Source organism: Gambusia affinis, linkage group LG06 (genome assembly GCF_019740435.1).
Source record: "Gambusia affinis linkage group LG06, SWU_Gaff_1.0, whole genome shotgun sequence".
NCBI classification, from domain to species: domain Eukaryota; kingdom Metazoa; phylum Chordata; class Actinopteri; order Cyprinodontiformes; family Poeciliidae; genus Gambusia; species Gambusia affinis.
The window spans coordinates 9,558,294-9,583,522 of record NC_057873.1 but is presented as its reverse complement, the minus strand read 5'-3'; the positions used below and the strand labels follow the sequence as shown (position 1 = coordinate 9,583,522).

At 39.3% G+C, this 25,229-nt stretch overlaps 1 long non-coding RNA gene across 5 annotated transcripts in view; it reads left to right on the top strand.

Moving 5' to 3' along the window:
- LOC122833019 overlaps positions 1-24,694 on the top strand; it is a 90,182-nt gene extending 65,488 nt beyond the window's left edge. For 2 of the 5 annotated variants that reach the window (XR_006370921.1, XR_006370920.1), the window contains 4 exons: positions 12,572-12,639; positions 13,246-13,365; positions 13,442-13,517; positions 24,092-24,694. This is a non-coding gene — a long non-coding RNA (uncharacterized LOC122833019). Of the gene's footprint in view, positions 1-7,834; positions 7,917-12,571; positions 12,640-13,245; positions 13,366-13,441; positions 13,518-15,395; positions 15,495-24,091 lie in introns of those variants that run through there. The other 3 variants (XR_006370924.1, XR_006370923.1, XR_006370922.1) reach the window with 3 other exon arrangements.
- Positions 24,695-25,229: the final 535 nt, after the last annotated feature.

Genomic DNA, 25,229 nt, shown 5'->3' with positions numbered 1-25,229 from the left:
CCATCAGGTGGTTGACTCAAAACACAAGAGAAGGAACGAACCTCAGGGGGGACAGATGAGTGCAACTGTCTGCTGATGTGTCTGGAAATGCGAGGTCGAGTGTGTTTGTGAGCAGTTTTACGTTCTTACATGCAGCTGCTTTGCGTGCGCCTGGTGTTTGCTGAACATTTCTCTTTAAGTGTGCGTGCGCGAGTGTGTGTGGCCAGAGCTAATTGTCAGGCAAGCAGTGAAGATGAATAATGGCGACCATCTCTGGCAGACAGTGGAGAGTTCACCTGTCAACGTGGGCTACCTTAAGACAGATGGACATCTGGAAGCCATTGATGTGCAGCTGTGGGAGCTGGACACGCACGCTACACACACACGCAAACGCACCCTTATACATATGGCTGCAGATATACATTTTAAGTGCACTCATAAATGTTGAGAGTTGACAAGAGCCCACATAGATCTGAGACCAGGAGACACTGAGCACAGGCGTAAATCACAGAGCTCTTGTTCTCTCTCTCTTTCTTTCTCTCTCTCTTTTCTCATCAAGACACATGATCACACCGCTAGCTACGAAGAGAGGCATGAGTCATTCTCTGCTTGGATTCCCCGCTCCTTAAGTGGCTCATTGAATAGCTGGCAGGTGCTTCCATTGCAGCAACATAAACTAAGCTGAAGGAAAAAGTTAAGGAGCACTGATGATGATGATGACGATAATGATGGAACGGTAAAGGAATTTAGATTATGTCCAAATAGGCACCGGACTGTCTAAACATTAGATTGACTATGACAAATGTTGCTAATGAGTCTAAAAACAAAGGCTGCATTGAGCAGCAGGAACATTAAAAAACCAGTTAATGTGCTCATTATTCATCAACTTGGAGCTGTATTTTCTCATAAAATTAGACATGCAGTCTGTCCAAAACATACAGAAAGGAAACCAATGGTTGCGTGCCTGTTTGCATGTGTATTTATCCACTTCTGACTGATGCACTCATCAGCTACATGAGAGTACCCTGCTGTCACTTTCTTTCCTCCCCTGCTAACATTGAAATCAAATACCTTTTAGCTCTGACCAATCCCACCCATGTTAGTACCCCCACACACAGACTGGGAAGTATCCGGTCTGTGTGTGGACAGACAGAGGGGCAGAGGGCCGGAGGATTTTATACTATATTCTGACATGTTAAATATTTTACATTTTTACTATCACAAAAATATTTTTTAAATAAATCAAATTTGTGTTTTTTAGGAAAATACTTGAAAAGAAAAGGTATGTGCAATAGTTGCTAGTTACTCTGGGTCAGGTCAAATTGTTCCCACTGTTTTGGATCCATGATTTTCCATTACACCTAATTTTTAGGTTGGACGAAGTGTAGTCATTCACACCTGTCCATAAGAAAAGGTGTGAAACTGTACAACAAAGTTGTTTTTGCTGCAAGAGAGTCTGGAGCACTTTGTAAGACAGATGTAATCATGAGGAAAGAGCATTAAGTAGAAATATTAAAGCAAAATCTAAAGACATCAGCCAGAAAGTAAAAGTTGAGGCACTGATTGGTCTTCCAAATGCACAATAACATCAAGCAGCATAAGAGGTTGCAAAGTAGCTCAAGGACAGTAAAGTCAATATTCACATGGCCATCACAAAGCCCAGATCTCTGTCCCATGGTGAAGTTGAGCTGAAAAGCCGAAGAAGTGAGGCGGCTTACAAACCTGACTGAGTTACATCAGTTCTGTCAGGAAGAATGGGCCAAAATTCCAGAAAACCAACACTTGACCTGATTCAAAATACAATTATCCCTGATTATGACCTAATGAATATAAACCTCTGCATTTAAGAAAGTAAATACAAATTTACGTTCTCTGGCATTTAGCAAATACAAATAATTTTACAACACGAGGCGTTTGGTCTGATTTAACTTTGGACGTTGACAAAAAAAAGAAGTTTGTATTCTTTTACTTTTGAATGTAAATATCTGGTTTTGACTGTATGTAAACGTCTGACTTTGAAGACATTTTTAAATATATCTCTGATATATTCTTCTCTCATTATCATTGTAAATAGAAATAATTTTGGATATTTTAAGACAGCTAAAACAAGGGAAGTGTTATTTGATTTAGTACGGAAAAAAGTTTACTTATTCAGTCCTTTTTGAATTTCCAATTTAAAATCAATTGGACATTGGATCATTTCAAATTGATGCTTTACCTCTAATCTGTAAATCTTAAATCTGTAAACTCAGATGTCATTTTGACTCCCTAAATAGAGCCAGAATAACAACTTATCTTCATTGCATTATTAGGAAAGGAGAGGAATTGAACGGGAATATATCTATGACTTGAGTAATTTGATTACTCTCTGTGCAGTCTAAGCTGGATTGCTTTGTATTTGAAGGTGCCTTGAAATAACATTTGCTGTGAATTTGAGCCATTTTAGAAACTGAATTTAGAAACTGACTCTAAAGTCTCAAGTGTTTAGGGGCAGGAGTTTATAAGTTCTCACTTCTTCCTACCCCATTTTGAGCATGATATGTTAACTGAAACTAAAAATCTGTATTTTCTCTTCTTTCTTATGCACTTCTTGTTACTGTGCACTATTTTATTTTTATATTTGTATCATGTTCGAATAAATTTCATTTCATTTCATTTCATTTCATTTCAATTGAACTGACAGCAGTGTTAAAATAGAACCCTAACCACAGATTCAACTTATACCTTATTAAATATGAGAAACTAGACCTTAAAACACAACCTCTTAGTTCTAAGATCACTTATTCATGACATATATTCCTGAAAACCCGTTTCATAGCGTGCCTCATAAAGCTGTTTTATGTTTTGAATGAGACAAGGCTAGATAAAATGGAGTGTCCTCTTCTGAGTTGTCTTTAATATGGTGAAAACCTTTATGACTTTGCTGGAAAGGAAGCCAGACTTTGACTGCATTAAAATATATGCCAGGGCAGAGGATATGCCATTTGGGAAACTGGGCAGAAAAAAGAACAAACAAATGCACACACAGACAAATGTAGACTATAATTTATTTTCTTGGTTTTGTAATTATGGTGACAATAGAAAGAGCCCCCTGTTAGAATTTATCTGTCTCCTCCTCTGCCTCCAGTTCATCCCTCTCCCCCCGTTCACTGCCACTCCATAGCCTTCCAGAGAGCCGGCCGACAATGGGCCCAGACTCCCCTCTCACTTAGCTGCAAAGGCAGGATAAGAGAAACTTTAGCCGCTAAGAGAACATATGGCCTCCAATGCACAACCAAACAAACCTTATACATCATGGTGGCTTGGCAGAGTGTGTGCTAGCTCAAAGAAAGGGGGTAGGGTGGGAGTTGGGGTGTATTAAAGGGTAATGAGGTAGAGAAAAGGAGGGAAACCAGAAGCAGCAGCAGAAGAGGCGAAAGTGCTATTTGTATGAAAAACATCCTTAGCCTGTCAGAGGCCAGTAATTTTCTTAGTAATAGACTGTGAAAAAGGAAGCCTCATTGCAAAGTAGTGTTCTAAAGAGAGAAAATATGAGTGCCTAATCCTGATAGGTCACTCTGTATTAGCAGGACAGAAAACCCAACAAGGATTAATAGCACAAAAATCCACTCCCCCTGCCTGTCAGGTAGAATAGACATCTAAATTAGTCCATATGAGCACTATTCAGTTCTTTACTGACCCCAATTAATATAAAGTGATTTGATAGGACAGAAGTCAAAGCTTATGCAGATAGACAGAGAGGTAATGAATATGACAGAAAGTCAAACAGGAGGAACCTGATCGCTGGCTCAAATTGTCGCCCCAGCAGGCTGCTGCTCTTTCCACCCCCCGAAGAGAAAACCATAGCCCTTATTTCAGCGAATAAGGGTTTGTCCATTTCAAAGGCTCACAATGTTCTGGGAGCATTTAAAACTAACGCACTATGACCTTTTTCATTTCCTCCTTCCATCCACTTTTCTCTCCCTCCCCTTCTAGACAAATGTGATATCACAGTTTTCTTTGCATGCGTGATGCTCTCAACTGTGGTCCTTAGAGCCTGACAAACTGCAGAAGATATGGGTTGTGAATGTGTGTCCTCTTGAGGTTCTTAAAACGGTGACAAAGCCATTCTTTTCATTTATCTGTAAAATAAAATCACAAATCAAACATCAGCAGTACAGGAGTTAATGTTCAGGTTTTTCTTAGTCAGGAGGCAGCAAATCCTGACCAGAATGCCTCGACACTCTGGAGATTTCATCGTACCCTGAAGAGATTCAAGACACCCTGTGCCAGATTCAACAAAGCAGCCCCATAACATAACCGAGTCTCCTCCTTTATTCACAGTAGGGGGAGTGTTCTTTTCTTGGCATGCTTCATTTTTACATTTGAACATGGAGTTGATGTGCCTTTGCCAAAAAGCTCCAGTTCTGTCTCATCTGTCTGAAGGACATTCTCCCAGAACCTTTGTGGCTTGTCACTATGTATTGTAGCTAATTGTTTTTCACAAACCTTTCGAGAAGTACTATCATTTTTGTCCAGGCCTGTTTTATTATTCTAAATCTAATGATTCCGTTGAATCACATTTCAAAATTTTCAGTAAATTTTTATCCACTATTACTTACTATTATAATAGTAATACCATTACTATTGTTACTATTACTTTTTTTTTTTCCAGTTTCATGTTATTTCAGTGACCATTGTGTGTTTTTTGATTTTGAGCTTAGAAAGAGTCCTTGCCAACATCCTAATCTTCAGCTGCTTTACAGATTCAAGCCAGGACCCTGGCTGGGTCACTCCAAAACCTTAATAAAAGTTTGTTCATTCATTAAAAAAAAAATCAACTTAAGACTACTTTTAAACCTAAATGTACATATGGCATTAACCAGAAATTTGCCAGCATATTGCCAATCTTTGTGTGTTTCACTTATCTATCTGTGACTCTATATTGCTATAGAGCAGTGTTTCCCAACCCTGGTCCTCAAGGCACACTGCCCTGCATGTTTAAGGTATTTCCTTGCTTCAGTCCAGCTGATTTCAATTGATGACTGATTAACAGGCATTTGTTGAACTGCAATCAGTTGAATCAGGCACATTAAAGCACGGAAACCTCTAAAACATGTAGGACAGTGTGCCTTGAGGACCGGGGTTGGGAAACACTGCTATAGAGAAGCATATTAATTTGCTACAAGTATTTTGAACCAGCCACAAAAACTAGAATACTTCCTGTTGAGATTACTGAACTGATATCTACTCTTACCATCAACGCTGTTTTAATAGAGAAATAGAGACATCAAAAAGATCGTATTCCTTTTTCTGTTAAATGGTTATTAATTCTGCACTTTGCAGTATAGATTAAATGTCTTATGAGAATCTGTATTTTCCAAAGCCCCTCTTTGCTTAGTTGTATTTTAGAACTTTATTCCCACTTTAAATCTTCCATACAGATCATTTTCTATTTCAAGAATCAAAAACTGGAAACATAATAAGAAAGTCCCCAGCGCCCTTCACCCCTCATCCTCTCCTTTCCCCAGCTCTCCATGCTTTCCAATCATCTCCACCCTCATTCTTCCCATCTTTTTAATCAATCTGGCAACACTTGTAATTTTTTAAATATATCCAAACCCTCCTGTAACGCTCCACTTGCACACACTTTGAAGGATCTGTTCCACTCATCGTACTCACTTCGTCTTCTTCAGCGTCCACTCTTCTCTTTCACCTTTCCTTCCTTCTCCTCCCTCTCATCTCTGGTTGGTAAGAGTGGCGCCATTCATTAGCACCGTTGACAAGCCACTTCAGACCAATGCCGCCACTCTCTCTGCTGAAGAGAGAGGTAAAAAGGGAGAGAAGGAGCATGGGAACAGTTTGGCACTAAACTTTTACAGGAGTGTAGGAGTCGGTCAACATGCTATCCACAACATGCAGGTAAATCACATTATAAAAGCTAAAGTCAAAGCTGTGCTGCACACTGAAATATTTCCATTCCAGAGTTTTTAAAACGGTTGCTGTCAACTTTTCATTTTTTATTTCCCTGTTTCCTAAACCTTCCTCCATATATCTTTGTTTCTTTCCAGCACAACCTCCCTTTTTTCCTCCACCACAGTCGGACACACAGTCCCTGTATCCCTTTGGTCATATCTCATTGTCTCCCATGGGTGCAGTGTAACACTATCTGCTTCGGCCACTCTCCAGTCTTAAGCAGACAGTCTGGTCCTCAGAGATTTATTCATGTCTCTCTCCCCTGCTGCCATTTTCCCCTCCATGGAGACCAGAAACTAAATATGACGCCTACATCAGAGATGGAGAGAAATGTCAAACTCCTCCAGTCAAAATGTTGAAACCTTGTTTCATGGTTTCAAACATGGTTTGGTTTTCAAAAGTTGTGAAGCCATTCTGGCAACATAAACCCAATATTTTCAAAGAGTACACCAGGTATAGTGAGTTTTTTGTTTTTGTATTCATCTCTTCCTTAACAAAGACTATATTCTCCCCATCTATGGTGTGAAGCTGTGTGTATTCTGGATTCTGTCTCAAGAGCAATGGAGATTTACTATAGTGGTGTTGGTCTTTAAAGCCTATCTGGAATCCTAAATGTGTTTGGCCAGGGTAAATGTTGGCAGGATGGAGTAAACAATGGAGAAAAAGCCTCAAAACGGTTTGTGCATTGACACAGTACACAGCAGCATAATGGAGGTGGTAACCAGCCAAGCCTCAGATGATGTACTTACCCTTTAACAAGCTTACAATTATATGACTTCTTTCTAATCTCACAAAATCTCCCTTCATGAAATCCAAACTAACCCTACAAACAATGCACATGTGTATAAATACCATAAAATAGTGTGAAGTGGAAAGCAAACCTGGGCCTGCAGCAAATTTCCAAGTTGTAGGGTTCACGATGAGTTTAATTTCAATCACACAACTGGAATAAATAAAACTAGAGTCCTGAGTAATGATACGGATATGCATCAAATGAATGTGACTATTGAAAACTGTGGTCTTACATACACTGAGAGCAAATAAACACCTAAAGGTGCAGGACATTTGACTGAAACTGAAACAGGAAGTAAACTCATCTGAAAGACGGCTGTGAAAATAAAGTGAATAAGGTTTTCCTGAAAATTCAAGGAGCGTGAACAAATCCAAAATGAATGAACAAAACAATGAGAAAACAACAGATGATGAAAATTAGGGAGCCTGTTGTTTGCTTTGCCCTTTTTTTCCTATTTTTGATTTTGAGAAAAAGGGTTTAACCAGTGCATATAAGAAAAATTTTAATGTTAGGAATAATTTTAAAAAGTAATTTTATTAACGTGAGTAATAAAATTACCTGGTTATTTAAGCTGTTTCTGCAGCTCTATTATATGTTCACAACTGTATTACTCTTGTAAATGCCATTGTAAATGTGAGTAGGATATAAAGGATAGCACAATTTCATTCCTTTTAATGCCTTAAAATGTCAGACTAAGCCTCTAATAATTCACTGTTACCCAACGGAACCAGTTTTAGTTTAAAGCAAGATGACAAGCTTCAGCCTATACTATCCATCCCCAGAACCTCTACGTTTCCATTTGGGAAATCCCTTTTATCCTTTCTCTTCCTCCTCTTTGTCTAACTCTTTCATTCTTCCTGTCTTTTGTTTACTGTCTGCCTTCCTCTCTTTCTCGCCCGTTGATAATTTATCTTTTAGTTTTTCCTCTGTTCCAATTTCTCAACAAAGCAGTCCCATTCTTACGAGAGTTAAAAGTGACTTCCTTCATTGGAAAGAAGAAAAAAAAACTCAAAAGGAAAGAGAGGAGGCTGATGGTGGTGGGAGTTCACAACAGATTATTGTGGGTACCTCAGTTCTTCCTTCTAATGTGTTTTGATGCTGCTCTAGTTCCAGCTTTAGTGCCAGGCAGAAAATTCAACTGAGTGGAAAAATGAGAACAAGATGGAGAGGAATGAAAGACAACAGGTGGGTAAGGTGACCTTTCCCCTGCCGATGTACACACACATTACCATCCAAGCACAGTTATTCATATCTCTGGCATACTTAGATAAAAATAAAAAAATGATATCTCTAAAGATCATGATTTCAATTTAAGAGTATCAATTTGGGTGAAAAATAATGTCTTATTTACACATATGAACCTCTTGCATGTTATTGTTTACAAATGGAAATTGTGTGCATGCACACAACGCTGGAGGGCAAAAAGACTATACATTTACATGGCATCCAGAGCTGCGTTGTCGCAGTACAACGATTCCGTCAACTAAATGACCTGGCGATGTAGGTATTATTAATTTAGTGCGGTGTGCCACAGAAAAGGGAGAATAACGCAGAAAAACCGTTGAAGAACAGCCCAAATGCACTTTTTCTCACTCTCTTTGTCGGCTACTTTACACACAGGCGCACAGACTCGTTGCCATAGCGACGTACAACAACGCCACTATGTTTCAGGATTTAACACCAAAATGCACTTGAATATTTCCCACACAAAGAAGAGAACATTCAATCCATTACAGTGTTATGCTTTTAGGCTTGATGTTTGTTTTGTGATTATTAATAAGTGATCCATGTCTTAGACTATTGCTGCCATTAGCTAACCTAACACAGCAGTGTTTGGTCTTCTCTACTCATGATGTGGGTCGCTTTTTCTTATTTTATAGCTGAACCGAAACACACCAAATTCTACATCACATCTACATGTTAAGGTTGTCAAAATCTACTGTCCTACTGCCATCTCCCTTGCTATTTTTTGTTAATTAAAACTACTTGTTGTAGTGTTGACAATTAGCAGCAAAGCACTGCTACTAATATAATAATAATATTAGGCACATATTTAAGACATTGTGCGTTATATTGGTTCTTAGAAGAAGTATCATTTGGATATTATATTTTGAAATTGTGTCCATGGAAGAATGAGATCAAACTTAAAATAACTGTATTTTTATCTTTTCTGAAACACTTAAATTATTTAGGAAAAAATGTTAATGAAAGCATATTTAAGTAAAGGAAATTCGGCACTCCACACCCTGGTGACCATGCAGTCTCTGCATCCGGGCTTTTGGATTCTGAGTTGTTTTTCACGGAAGACTGTGTAGTCAGACGCAGAAAGTCTGCCGTACATGACTGAGAAACTGTGTGACATCATTTTAACGTGTGCAGTTTGTGTTCGAGAGGTGGATTAAATGTCATGCTCTGCAGCGTGATGAACTGATATTATCCAGCAGTTTTAAACTGTTGCGACTGATAATGTGAAACTCGTCTTAGTGTGTTTTTGTGCCTAAAAAAAAACAACGGTTTTTGATCACACACTGCTGACGTAAGGATGTCCTTCATGTATCTAGGTAGCCATCAGGTGGCGACAGCTAGAGTTAGCGTGGAGGTCAATGGGATACAGGATGAGGAGCCAGCAGATGGAGGAAAGGCAACAACACATTCCCGGCAAAAGACCAGTAACATGAAGGCACCACAGGGGTCACTCTACAGCATGCTATTAATGTGTTGCTTGCTAGCCCAGCCAGATTAAGCAGGTCCACTGAAACTATTAGAGCAGTATCTGGTATCCATGTGATGCATTTCCTATGAGTGTCAGAGTTTAAAAAGGGGGAGCAGAATGAAGCGCAGTGCAGCTGGGAGATGAGTGCGTGATGTATGTGACCGAGCTGAAAGAGACTCTGATGAATACTTGCTGAATGAGAGAGGAATGAAGAATGAGAAGCAGTGTGTCATTTCTGTCTCTGTCAAATGTTCAGCTGATCTTCACTGGGTCACTATGAGGAAAGAACGGCTCCTTTTAATCCTCTGATTGAGCACTCAAGTCTTTCTCCCTCACAAGATCCTGATTACAAGAAACCTTTTGCTTCATGGAGGATTTCTCCTCATCCTTCACTGACATTAATCCGTTCCAAGGGATGGATTTTAAGAGCTAAATCAGGTTTTTTTGGGGGGTGGATGAAAACATAAAATCCAATCAGGATTCAGCTTTGAACTCAACACTTTCCAATCGATAATGATACATGACAAGTTGCAAACTCCCTATGGAAAATTGGGCCTGTTTTTGCTGGAACTTTGTGCCAAAGATGATCGCTGCACCGTATTACCATAATGCAACAGGAATCTAACAAATGAAGCAGCAATGAGTTCCAGGCAGCAAAAGCAAAGGATTGAGCTTTCTTCCCGGCTGCACAAGTCCTGTCCGCACTTACAGACTCCCACTCTCATCATCGTTTTTCCTTTTTCGAGAGCCAAGGGTGAGCAAAAAGCAGGCAGCTGATGGCAGAAGGGAGAAAAATGACAGCGCTAGACAAAGGTTGATTAAATTGGTTTTCAATTCTGGGTGTCTCTGTCTGAAACCACTGCATTAATTTGCTCCATTACATACTTGAGAGCCAGTGAGTGTATTAAGAGCTGCTGTATATCATATCTGTGACTGTTCTGAGAGCTCACTGCCAAAAAGAAGAGGCCAGTGTTCATATATAACGGCATTAACCGAGGTGACTCAGCACACGTAGCCTGAATTTCTCTCTTGGTTCATGTAAATGTTTCTTTGGTCAGAGCCGCTTGTTTTTTTTGTTTTGTTTTTTTAAGCATGTCCTATCCGGCAGCGTCTCACTCAGAATTGTTGTCTGAGTGCAAGGAGAAGCTCAACAGTTTTACTTTCAAAAGTGGCGCATGATATATGATGCTCCACTTGGTAGAGGTACAGATATATAACTCTATGTGAAATGGCCTTTGGTTTATTTTGTAATGAGCATGGAGACAGAAAAACAGAGAGAAATGTTGGGTTAAAGGTTTAAAGGAGTTTGTAAGAGGAAAGCAGGGAAAGAATGATAAACAGAATACAAGATGGCTCTCTAGAAGTCGTCTTCTATGTCTGCGGAAAGAGCAACAACTGACTCATTCAATAATTTGGAATATTATTGAAAAGTCTATTTATTTCAGGAACTGTAACACTCAGTGAAACACAGGTTAATTACACCCACATGGATGTTTGGAAACCTTTGTTTCTGTTGACGATTTCCTTTTACAGTTGATGAAAGGATAACATCAGATCCGATAATAAGAATACATTTTCAATACAGAAATGTAGTCGTAATGAACAGTATGTTAAACATCTGTTCAAAGGTTATCAATTTTCAAAAACATACTTCTAATCTGACAAATGTACTTCATTGAAACTCAGTCTAATTTACTCAATATTAATGTACAATATTACAGTACACAATACAAATATAAAGCACTTTGTATTGCCTTGTTGCTGAAAATTTGCTATATAAATAAAATTACCTTTACTTTTACAAATTAATACATCAGTCCAACATAGTGTATTTAAAACACCTAAATAGTCACACCATTCATAATAACTATCTGTAAGTTTTAAAGTCTTGGAATATGGTTGATATGACAACATAAATCTGAATTTAAAGTTTTAGACCACTTTTATTTGAAGGCAGCAATGAACAGGCTACAGTCCATAGAGATGCAATTTTAAATAACTATTAAATATTAAAATGATTGTTTTACACTGTTTTTCTCAGTATTGAAGCATTTTATCAAAATATTGTAATAGAATTTTGAGATAAGGAATTATAAGAACAATAGAAAGCCTAAGTACAGTAAGCCAGGCCCTCTTGCACCAGGCAGACCTGAATCCTGCCATTCTTGTTTTTGAGGGACTTCAAAACCTCTTTAATGAAATATGTCCATGATGAGAGATTATTACGCTTCATGCATCAAGAGTGATCAAGGTATTACCCATCCTGCCCTAACAGGTGTGACTAAAGAAACAGCAGAACCATAGAGATGTCACTCAAATCCAGTCGGCACATGTCTGCTGGATTGGAAGAGCTTTCAACCTGCTGAGAGAGAACACCTGTGTAGCTCTAATCATTTGATGCTTAAGGTTTTCTACATGAAGTTAAAATGAAAATGGACTTTAACACATTCACCCGCTCAGCAGTATTGCTCCAGGCATGTCATATTCATCTGATAATTTCTTGCTTGCATTACCTGGAGAACACTGCTGTATTCAGGAAGACCCTGTTCACTCTCTTTTTTTGACGAGCTCAAAAATTGTAAAGCCAATTAAATGTTTTTAGTCTTCAGGTTGAGCTCAGCAGTAACAGGCTGATCCTCCAGAATCTGAGACCCAGGAAGAAGCTTTATAGATTCAAAGGTTTCACTTTTTTTCTAAAAACCACAAAAGAAGCAGCAACCGAATCCTGTCACTTTACCAATAGCAAGTTGTTTCCCCTAAACCTGGCTCATCTATATGGAACAGCATAGAAATTAGAGACACCAGCCAGTCCCAACACCTGAATTAAAAGATCTGCGTTGCTAGACCATAGTAGGTGAGGATACCAGCTGGTTTTGTTATTCCAACCTAGCAAGGAAACCATATATATAAAAAAAAACAGAAGCTGTCTAGTTGAAATAACTGTTGAATTCTTTCTTTAGCATGAAATGCTTCAGTTTTATTTTACTTGGCGTTCATTGTAAAAACACCCCTAGCAATTGTGGGAAACGAGGGGTAATTTATTAAACCATAATTTCGTGATTACCACATGTGATCACAGAGAAGGCTGTTTAACAAATGTCTGTTTTTCCTTTTCTTGCCTCACTTTTAAGTCAAACTGCTGCCATTCAAGGTCCACCTCAGTTTCTGCCTTCTCGCGTGACTTCAGCTCCGTGCAAAGGTGAGACACATGTGGGGAAAAAAGGTAAGAGCAACATATTTTACAGATATGTGCAGGAAGTTTGAGTTTTCCCATGTTGGTTTTCTTCTAAGACTGAATGTTCGTGCTGCCTGCAGGAGGGAAATCACATTTAAATCTTACTGTTTGCCTTGGAACCCAAAAACACAAATGAGTTGTACCTAATGAGCTGAAACGCATAAAACAAAGACACAGCCCTGTTGGGTTATAGAAATGATGTTTATTAAAAGGCAATAATGAATCACCAACATTTTGCCTGATGATGTAGCACAAGTTATCCCTTATTAAAACTTTGAAAAGTCACAAGCTAAATGGGAAAACCATGACATTAACAATATGCTTTTATTTTTGAACAACATTTGATTGATGACAAAAGCTGAAATGTTACCATGAAAATCTTAATGACTGGTAATGATGAAGACTGCTCTCCATCCCTGCTTCCTGTGCACACAAACACACAGATACACGTATGCTAACAGATGCCTGACCCCCTGCACCTTCTCAGCATTTGTGCGTGTGAAATGGATCGCTTTGGAGCTGTCAGCATTCTTTCAGCGGAACTATTCATCCTGTTTTTTCCATTCGAAGCGAGTGCAGGTGTTTACTGTAAGGAGGAGAAGAAAGGATGAGAACGTCAGCGGCCTCCAAACAGCCTGGATGGCAGATGGAGAAGAGCAGGGATACAGAAACTCAAAGCAGAAAGGCAAAGTAAAATAAAACAGATAGCAAGAATGGGTTGGGTGACAGCCAGAGTGCCAGCTAAATATTGTCTTTCTATCAACAGACAAGTGAATAGGAAAGAATCTGATCCATGTGGGAAGGAAGACCACCCGTAATGAGGGCAGAAGCACAAAGTGCAGGTCAGCCTTTAAGGCAAGAATGAGAACCATTTTGCTTTCTCCTCACAAGTATGTTGTACTTTTTGTTGAAAGAATTTTCATGAGATTATATTTTAAAAAATCCTGCTACAGGTTTGCATGTATATAGGACGAACTCCATTTGATAAATCTCTCCAAAAGAGTCATAGGAAAATGCAATATTTAGAGGAGTTTAAAGCTGTTTGGTTATATAAAATGTCCCTACAGTACAATACAGTATTTATAGTAGTTCAACCACTGAGTCAAGGTTCATACCAACAGTCTTGTAGGCAGTCTGTAGATCCTCCTCTTGTTTCTCTGGTGAAATGTGCAAACATCCTGATCAATACATCAGGTGGGCTATTTATGCAGTCCCCGCTGTGGGTGGACAGTTCAGTGAGGTTAACTCTAAAATGGACTACAAATTCCCACTCAAACCTATACGAGGTCTTCAGTATAGTGTACATGTGCGTGTGTGTGTTTGTGTGAGTGAGTACGCCTCTTCCCTGTTGTAAATATTCCTCCATCCGTCACATTAGCCTAATGAAAAGTAATAAGAGCGCTCCAAATGATCTCCTCCCTGAGGTTGTCTCTGAGCTGTGTGAAATAAGATAACATTAACCTGAGTTATATGGCCTGCCAACGGGAAGTGCCATAACAAAACACACACACACACACACACGCACTTGCATGGGACCACACATCCATCTTACCCAGCATTTACCCTCCAACTGGGAGTCATGGTGTCACCATAAACTAGCATTGATATGAAACAATAGCAAACACAATCCATAAATGTGGTTTCTTCCTGTTGCGGGGATCTGCATGTGTGAGGCCAAGACTCCTGCTTTACATGGTTGGGTTTGTCATCCTTTGATATTCCGATGTGGATTTTAAAGCTTAGAAAGGTGTCAGTACTTTAGCTGGTTTACAAAGTGAGAAGAACCTGAAGGAACTGATCTTAAGGGTGTGGAAGAGGATGGAGAAAACGGAGGACTAACTAGCTAACAAAATAAATGTGTTTTATTTCTCTCTCTCTCTCTCTATTCTTCACATTGAGTTCAACAGCCAAGTGCTGCACCCTGAATCAAACATTGTGGAAACACTGGACTAAAAAACAATATGAAAAATATCCCACACGTCAGTCTTTTGCCATAGGTACAACATGATTTTGGAAGGAACTAAATCTTGTCGTACTGAGTTTACACAAAGTGTTTCTGAAGGTTTAGTACTGCAGACATAAAAGCTGGCTGCTGGAACTAAAGAGCTGCCAGGTTACTACAGAGATAGAAAAGAATTTCCAGGAGTGATATTGGCCAAAAAAGAGGGAAAAAAATCCCAAAATCAGTTGGATATTTTTGGTTAATCTTGCAATAAGAGCAAGTCCTGAGAAGGAGCTGCTCTGGGCAGAAGTAGTAAATGTCCAGAGCAGCTGGACATTTACTGTGGCTGTGACAAAATAATTTCTTTTATAATGTTTATTTCATGATCAGTTCTACACCATCGTAGATTTCCACGAGGATCTATTGCAGTGTAAAATCCACTTTTTTCAGTCTCTCATTTGAAGAGACTAAAGTCAAATTTGATGTATGGTGGGGTTTTTTTGTTGTTTTCCACCAGGGGGTCTTTTTGTGGGCTCTAGTGTCCCTTATTCAACAGTAGGCTGACAGGAAGGGGGGAAGGAGAGGGGGAAGGAGAGGGGGGAAGACATGCGGCAAATGTTGTCAGGTCCGGGAATCGAACCCGCGACGGCCGTGTCGAGGACTGAGGGTCTTCAAGCGTGGTGCGCGCTGCCCTCTACGCCACCGGAGCACGCCCCAATTTGATGTATGTTTAAACCACTTTACTTTGTAACAGTACAAAAAATGTCTGAACTTTTAGATGCTGCAGTAGATGAATACAGAGAGAATCCACAGAGTACTGTGCTGGAAGACGAGGAAGAGATGAAGAAGAAGTGAACATCACCTGGTTAAGACCTCAGTGAGCTGATCGTTCTCTTCCTGTCTCATGCAGTCCCACTTTTTCACTCTGACAGATTTATTAAAAGGCACGGATCAAAGCAATTCCCCAGCTTGTTCCTCTAATCAATCCTTAGTTTTCCTCTCCTTTAGCTGACATCTTCTTCTTCATCCTCACTGCCTGTCTTCCTCTCCCTCCCATCTCCCAGGCCTGAGTTCCTGAGGTTAGAGCCAAAGTGGAAGAAGTAGGTGATGGGGAAGGACAAGAGTAGGAGTGGAGGAGTCAGATATTACTTTGCTTTCCCGTGCAAAGAACGGGAAAGCACGTTTTATTTTCTCATCATTTTTACAGCGGCGGGTGTACGTTCAGCAAACTTCTGGAGAGCAATCTAAGCCAGGGGTCACCAACATGGTGCCCGCGGGCACCCGGTCGCCCGAGGGGACCTTGTCAGTCGCCCGCGGAGCAAGTTCTAAAAATAGCCATTGTCATTAGGCAGCACTGCCAAAGAAATGATTTAATTCAATGTTTTTACATTGAAGTAATAACATTTGTTTATATTTAGAGTTTTAAAAAAGGAAATGATAAAAATGTTCAAACTAAATTGCTTTATGCATAAAACTCTTTCCTACGGTTAAAGTTCAGAACTGTGCAGAATTGAATTCAATTAGAAGGTGTGTCCAAACTTTTGGTCAGTACTGCATACATATATGAATTATTGTCACAAAGGCTAAGCCAAGAATATTTATGCCCTTCGTGTTACTCTGGACCCATGAAGTAGCTCCCAGCATCAGGAAGGGTGGTGACCCATGATCTAAACCATATGTCACTGTTAGGGGTGAGTACGAGCTTACGCAGGGAACTATTATCTTTCCATTTGCGTCAATGATGCTCTGTGCTGAATGTAAAGCCTCTGACTTGTCAGTGGAAACATCAAATACTGACAGGTGGGGGTGTTTCACAGGAGTCAGTCTTCTGAAATGCTTTCGGCTGAACAAAGAGAAACAGAATCAAAATAGAGAAAGATTCCAAGTGGAGGAATAAGCAATTGCTCAGGAAAGAAGGTTTCTAAATGTTATAGTTTTCTGAAGCTTACATTTCTTTATTTTCTTTTGCTACTATTTTTAGGGTTTGCAATAGTGCACATATTCAGCAAATAATGTGACATTTTCTGCATACTTTGAAAGGGGAGATCATACGTAGTTTAAACGTGAAGAAAGGGGTGTGTGGTTGTCTTAGTAAGAAATCAGTTTGATCATTTGGTCAGCAATATCTCACCACCAGCCTACACCCATGGTCCCCATGGCAACTAACTGCAATACTAGCTAATGGTTGGTGGTAAGCTGAAAAACTTCACATAATGTAGATGTTGCCTCTGCCTCAACAACAGTAGCGGTCAGCATTGTGAGTCTGTCCATATGAGTGTGAATACTGAAAGAACTTGTTGCTGCAAATTTATTTCTTCTTTTATCCATCAAAATATAGAAGCAAAGTTGTCTGTCCGTCAACTGTCTCCTCAAAGAATGTTGTGGATTAGCTGAGTTAACTCACAACATCAGTTTAGAGCAACCATTCAGCATCCCAACAGTAGCTCAGTAAAACATTTCAAAATGGAGCTTTTTGGCCTTCCGACAAGATTCTATGTATCAAACTCTACACACCACCACAAGCACACCATCCTCACTGTGAAGCATGGTGGTTGCAGCAGCATGCTGTGGGGACAGGCTCTGGAAGGTTGTAAAGATAGAAAAACAGCAAATTATAGAGAATCCTGGAGGAGAATTTGTTTCCAGGAGCCAAAGGTGCAGCTTCTAAATATTAACTTGAAAGGGGGGAAATTTTTATGCAGTCACTCATTTTGTGTTAAATGTTTGCATTTATTGGAGTTTCTTGGTAATATTTTTGGCAAGAAAGTCAAATTTGTTTGTTCATAATTATGCAAGAAGGTGAATATTTTTCAGAGATCAAATTGTAAATGCTTTTGAAAGGCATAGGAAGGGCTTCATGGTAAATATCAATGTCAGGTCTTGCTCTGAGATTATTTCAGGTAAACCTGCAAAAGTAAATTTCCTCAGTGGTAAAAAAGCAAACTTTTGTTATTGCTGTTTGAAGAATATCAAATTTAAAAAAAAAAAAAAAAAAAACCCTAATCCTAGCGATACTGAGGATAAGGACACAGAGACGAAAAGGAAAATGGAGAAAGAGAGACGAAGACAGTTAAAAACTAGCATTCAGGGTTCCTCCTCCTCACCCTGGTCTCCCTGACTGCCATGATGCTAGCAGCAGCAGCAGAGGACAGACTCAGCCAGCCACCTATCAAAGGCTTTCTAATGAATAGTCCTCTAATCCCCTCATTGAGATACAGAGAACGGACTCGCTGCTAATGCTCCTAGACAGAGATATGCTCATTCTTTTCCCTCTTCTCTCTCTCCCTCTTGTATTTAGTATCACACACAAATATAGAAAATTATGCAAAAAATAAAACGCGCACACCAGTACCTGTGCCTCATTCAGATGCAAACAGCATGTTTTTTTTTTTTTTTTGGAATCGTAACACAGGTGGCTCTCTTCCCTCCCTCATTCACACAGACAACAGTACAATGCAGCAATATTCTGCCTTTGTACTCGACCATAAGCTGCATTAATTACTCCCAAAGCAGAGTGGGTTTCAAAGAGAAAAGACAAGTGATTCTCGTCGTCTTGGAGCCAGTTTGTTTATGAGATGGCTTTGTGAGCGAGAAACATGGAGTCATTATGTTCAGATTGATAGAGGAACTCACATCTTGCCTTGTCTAACACCTAGCTCATCAAACGTGCACTTGTGTTTTGACATCCACCTTTCTTCTTTAACACGTTTCATAATTCATCAGATATACACCCAAAAACCTGTTGGGTTTTTTTTTTCAACCCAAATGCAGAGTTTATACAAGTAGCCTGCATGCTTTAAATTCTCTCCCTGATTTAACACATCTGAATCAAAATAATGGATCATTAACAGGCCTCTTTAGATCATTGACATGCTGAAGTTAGGAAGTTACTACCAGGATGTCGAACCAGGGACCGAACAAAAACATGCAAGATACTGAAGTGATATTGTGCAATATACACAATGTATAAAGTACAAAGTAGCAGAAGTTGGACTCTTCAGAAAGAAGTCAAAATCTTTAAGTGGAGAACTTCTTGTTTCGTTCTGGAGTCCTGGTGGCATAAAGCAAGGGATGGATAGAAAAATGAAGCTTGTTGTTACTTCAATGTGGGCAGTCTGTTGTGGTGAGAAAAAAAAGCCTCAATCAAATTCAAAGCTAATCTAAGGTTGTGAGGTGAATCCTGACCAAAACGAACAAGAACCCGGATACAAGCAGCTAATGAGATTCCTCCGTAGCTGGTTGGCCTGAGCCATGTGGCTCTCTTCCACTAACACCTACTCAGCTACAGTCGACCTGGCTGTACTCTGTAATTCAGGTTTTCCACTCAACATTTATTTGGTACCAGCCCCTTTCTCTGAAGCCTACCTCACTGGGGCTTCAAGCATACCAAGTTGGACTGAAAAGGTGAATTCACAAGACTGTGGTCACTGTGTATACAGCTCTGGAAAAAATTAAAAGCCCACTGCACTGAACCCCATTGAAAACCTCAGTTATTTCACCAAATACCAACTTCTGAACTCTTCCTGAGTTAAAATGTTAGTACTGTTGTTTCTAAATGAATATAAACTTGTTTTCTTTGCATTATTTGAGGTCTGAAAGCTCTGTGTCTTTTTTTTCTATTATTATTTCATTTTTTACCATTTCTCATTAAAAATAAATACAAAATTTTTGCTTAGAATTTTGGAGATGTTGTCACTAGTTCAGAAAAATAAATAACAATGTTAATTTTACTCATACACATACCTATAAAAAGTAAAATCAGATAAATAGATGGTATATATTTATACAAGGCAGAGCACCAAACTGTTGTTGGCATCCACCACTGAAAAAAGGAAGAATGGAAGAAAAAAATGAGGAAAAAGTACGAGCTGTAAAGTGTTGCTTAGAGAGAGGCCTGGAAGGACAGCAATCACCTCAGACAGTTTACAAAGTCTTATAATGAAACAGACAAATCAGTCGGAAGGTTAATTTTTCTGTTAATCTGTTCAAACGGTGCAATGTTGGTGGCAGATTTAAACTATACGGTCAACTCTTCTTTTCTCTAATTCTTGGTTTTGCTGTTTTATTATTTCATTTTCCTACTGGACTTGAACACGGCTTCAACTAGAACAGGCAGAGCGTTTGTTGATGGTGAGATCGAAGCTTTTTATTTTTTCAGTTTTGAATGTCTGATCTGTTCTAGTCAGCTGTTTTCATTTGGATATGAAATTAAATAATCTTGCAGGTCTTGTCCACCTGGAAACGGTTAGTTTGACTATGATGGAAAGTGGTGGTGCTGGAGAGGAAAACAAAAGGAGCATGATGATGACAATCAATGATAAAGATGAAGACAAGAGCTGAAGAGGAAATGTTTGTTGTAGAGTTTAGAAAGAAAAGAAAAATGAATGACAAATTTCAAAAGAGGGAAAACAGAACAACGTGCAGCGGTGATCCTGAGGGGATCCAAGGACCTGGATTTGTTGCGCTCTGAGGGTCCTGTTTGTTTTGGCTTTGCGTCGACTGGACCATCTGGATTTCCCCCATCTCCGCTCGGAAAAACCAGACAGTCCAGAAGCAAGGTATCACTCAAAAGAAAATCAACAACAACAAAAAATAAAACGGGTCCAGGAATACACTGTGATCTGTAATCCACACAGCTCACAGATGCCAGGCAGCAGAGAGAGCTGTAAAGCCGAACCGGGTTTAGCTACAGCTGGAGGCGGGTGATGTCAAAACAGGGCAAGGTTTCTGCTGCTGGAAACGTTTTCCTAAAAGAAGAACAGAGTTCCACCTTCAGCAGCACTGGGCCAGTGACTCACCGAGCTAATTCCAGATCTCTAAGAAAGATTTCTTCCTCTTGGATGGCCCTCATGAGCTGGAAGGGTCTACTGCTCCCAGCAAGCAAAGAGAACTGGCACAAAAAACATTCACATTTGAGCATCTCGCTGCTCTTTTTTTTTTTCTTTTTGTAGTTTCTGGGACAATATCTCTCAGCAGTTTAAAAATGTATTATTTTAACTGATCTGTAAAATGTTGTAAGTGGAAACTGGAGGTTTTATAATCGTCAAACTGTTGCTGTGTGTTAAGATCTGTGTCTTCGAGGCTCACCACCTTCAAAGAGCCGTTGGTTTAATTTAGCATATTTAACGCCTTACATCTTCATCCCAGTGTTCATGATCAGGTTGATGATATGAACCGGTTCCGTCGGCTCCTTTATGTTGCTGCTTTTCTGTCACATTTTCTCCTTTATTTGCGATGGAAGGTCAGTGCTCAGGGTCAGGCCTGTTAACAAGGTGATTCATGTTAATTACAGGCAGAGCAATCAATAGAGATGACTGAAAGTGGCATTAATCAAAGCCTTTAGCTAAGTGGCAACATTTGAAATGGCTTTGTGAGATTGGGTTTTTTATCACTAAATGGATAATGCCTGAGGTGATGTGTAGAAATCAGTCAAATGGGGAAAAAAGGCATTTTGATTAAAGCTTAAAACATTTATATACCCTTACATAAGGGTGTATTTTTCCATTATAATGATTATCAAATTACGGGGATCCCTATAAAATAAAATAAAAAATCATTGAAAAAACCTAAATCTCCTCCAAATACACATATTTCTACATTTTGGTGCTTCGAAACTAAGAACTCTTTTAATTTTCAGTCTATAAACACATCGACCAACAGCCTGTACAACTTTTTGAACTGAATTAAATTCCAGTAAAGGTGAGCGATGATATACTTTGACACATAAGTGGGGATAATTGAAGGTAATTCCTTCATTTAGAAAATTAAAATCTGCAGGTCAGACATCAAAGAAACCTGGGAATAGTATTGGCCCTGAAAAGTCTGATCATCACTCCACTACTGTATTATTATTTTGACATTTAATCTGATATACCAAATATTATAGAACCTATCCACATTGATTATTATCTCGGTTGAATAGGTAAAAAAAAAAAAAAAAAAAAAGTAAATTAAAACTTTCTGGGCATGTGTAAAAACACACACACACCCACGCAGTCGTCCTCATTATTTGGAGAACCGCTCCAGGACCGGGAGTTTCCTCTGGTCTGGATGTGGCAGACCTTTTCTGAAATTTGCCTCATTTTAAATCCGTATGACGCCGCCACTGACCTAATTCATGCTTCAACCCTGCGAGGATCCTGGTACTGTCGTATCTGCATATTTAACAGGAGGACGGAGATTGAGAGGGAAACACGGCGTTTTTTGTCGAAGCTTTATCTTAAACATATGAGCTTCTTCGGCTGCCATAGGCGTCCCCACCACCAACTCTGGCATGAAGGGGACAGTCCCCGCCAATGTTCCTGCACTTTTTTTTCTTTAAGTGCCTTCATGTATGTATCTCAGCAGCAGCTGCACGCTGCATTAACAGCCAGGTAAGGCTTTTTAAAATTCCTCTGTAAAAAACGTAAATTGCAAGTTCGCTCCGTGATCTAGTGGATTAGACATCACGTGACTTACTGTGCCAGTGAAGCCACAGGCGCTGTTGCTTTGCATCGAGTCAGGAATATCGGGGGTCGGGGAAATGACAAGCAAAGAATCTGAGAAGGGGACGCAAAGTTTTGATACTGTCAATACTACGACAGCAAGATAACAAGGTCCGAAGGGATCACTTTTTACAGGTCAGTAAAAAGCTTTAATAAAAAAAAAATATAGGCTAGCTATATAAAGAAAGTGGAGAGTAGGATAGTCATGCTAGCTTAACCTTTATCACTTTAACATGGACTCTTGCTGCAGTTCGGAATATTTCGGTTCAGTTAACACAAAAACAAGGTGACCCACATAGATTTTCTGACAGATGATCAGAAGTGCAGGTGTTTAAGATGGCTAATCAACCACCACTTCCTAATGATGCAAAATGAAAATTCCAAAACATAAATCTGCAATGGACAGGATGTTCTGTTTAGTGTTTTTACGTACTTTTTTGTGTGGGAAATATTTTGTGTGTGTGTGTTTATGCACTTGAATGTAATCTTAGCTCTTCGCTTCCGGGGCTGTTGTTCATTGGTTGCCATGGCAACGAGTCTGCGTATGCCGTTGAGCTGACAGACTGAGAAAATTATAATTCAGTCACCCGTTTTTTCTACTTTTTTTTTTCCCAGGACAAATTGCATCGTTTGTTCGTAGAAGGTGGCGATATCCAGAGCAATAATCAAATAGGATGAAATATTTCATAAAGCATATAGGAGCCAAAGTTTGTTAAATTTTAAACCATGGCTCCTACAGCGACAATTAAGTAAAATGTAATTGTTGGTCAACATAAAAGAGAAATTCGCTTTGTTCTTTCTTGTGTCTTTACAGAACTGACAGAAACCAAACTATTGATAGATTTACATGCAGAGAGAATATTTATTTTTACATATCCAAACATCAGCATCTCAGCTTTTAGCTACATTTCATAAAATCCAGTAACATTGATAGTCACTCTATTCACCAACTGCCCCAACCAGACCAAAAAAGGTTTTGCGTCTTTCTTATTTGCTATATTAAAGACACATTACACCTCATCTGATATGGGTAAATCAACGGGACAAAGATTTTGCCAACCAACTGAGAGACAGAATCACATAATTGAAAAATCAAAATTTTGCACTGATGAGGATTCATTTAGTTTACACAGAAATTACTTATTCTGCTTTTGAAATGTTTAATATCATTTTTATTGTTATAGACATGAGATTTCATGTTGTTTATGTTGTTAGCGCTTGATAAAATCAGACAATCAAAGACAAACTATGTGATAATTCTCCACAAAAAAATATCACTGAATTCTGAAACTGTTTTCAAGCATTCAGCATGTAAAGGCTGATTCCATAAATTTGAATACGACTGAAAAGCTAATTGGTCAGCAATTCCATCACCAAGTGAAATACATTATATAGATTAATTGATTACTTATGTTTTAACATATTTATATTTTGCAGTATTTTTAATACCTGTTAAAATATTTTTTTGAAAGGTACTATTAATCCGACAAGCCTGATCAGAAAATATATCCTAATTTATTGAAAAAGATGTATTTTTAGCACTAAAAAAACAAAAGGCCTTCCAGTAACTGTGGGTCCATCAGCACCCTACTCCCCTTTCTCCCCTCCTCGTCCCCACCAACTTGCAACACAAAGTTACGCCCTTGCCTGCTACTATGATTCAGGGAAGTGGATGAGCCTGCTCTCCTCTGTGTAACTAAACCAGTGTGTGCTGTTATGGTGGGGGGAGGAATCCAGGCAGTGATACCCTGTCAGGGAGATGTCACCAACATGCTGATGAATTAAAACAACATTGGAATAATCAAACAGTGGCTGGGCAAGACTTGGTGTCACTGCGTGCATAAAGCAGAGTTTTATTGTTCTGCCTGTCTACGTGTTTACCCACTTGTATGAATGTTTGCACTGTGTCTACGTTGTATTTGATTTTGAGCTTTGTGCAAATGCTCATCGGCGCGTTCCGCTGTGTTTGCTTGTCTTTTTGATAAAACAGCCGAGTGACAGCAACCGGCAGGGGCGAAAGAAGAATGCGGTTCTGTTTGACGTGCCGAAATCCAGTCTCATCCCCCGCTGTCTGCCTGAGAGCAGCGAAGATATGGATGGAGAGGGGAGATAAGTGGAGCGTAAATGTTTCCTTACCACATCTTATGTTCTTGGACAGTCGCACTTCATCCCTCTCTATCTCCTACCATCTCTGCGCGCCGTCCTCCAGGCCTGGGAGGCGCTCCAAATGAAGCTCTCAGACATACTGAGCAAATTAAGCATCGTTAAAGATGAAATGTTGCTGCTGAAGATGCTATCGGGATGATAAACCAAAGCCAGTAACCACTTAGGAAACCGTGAGAAGCCTGTTCCTGGTTAGGCAAAGATAACAAGCGACAAGATAAATCCATAAACCTTTTTCTGTTTTATAGGCTGACTTTGTGTTTATTTTTCTAAACCCATTTTTAGGGCTACCATATTTCTGTTAAAACGTCATAGAAGTAAGCGGTACAGTTCTCAATGTAGTACCTCAATTTTAAAGAGGCAGTGTTATGTAAAATCAGCTTCCTGGAGCTTTAATTTACGAAATAATGGCATTTCTTCATCAAAAACATACCTAGAGTGTTGTTGTCATTCTTTTATGGATGTCTGAGAAATCGTTGACTCTCCACTGGTACCTGTTCTGGGAGCAGAAAAAGTTGTTTAATTGAGTGCTGCGTTTTTGACGGAGCTCCTGCCGGAGCCGCAGACTCCAAGTAGCAGCCCAACCCAAGCCGAGATTGCCCAAGGAATAAGCAAACTCAGCTGTTGCTGAGGGCCTCCACACTGTCAGGGGGATCCCATGACTCATAACACAGATCATAAATCAAATTAGTTTTTTAGAAGCATTGAGAATAAAAATGCTATTAATTTTCATTTAATCTTTGCTCTGATTACACCTCAAATCAGAGCAAAGATTAAAATTTGCTGAAAATTGATATTTAAGTTTCCAATGAATTGGTAAATTTATGAAAGTGAAAATGTCCCTCGTGCATTTTTCTAGTCAAAGAAGGTTTATCAGTGATGTTAATGTTTGTGTTCTTTGGAAATATCTGAGATTTAATGATATTCCTTTTGTAGATAAAAACCAGTTGGTCTTACTCATCTTA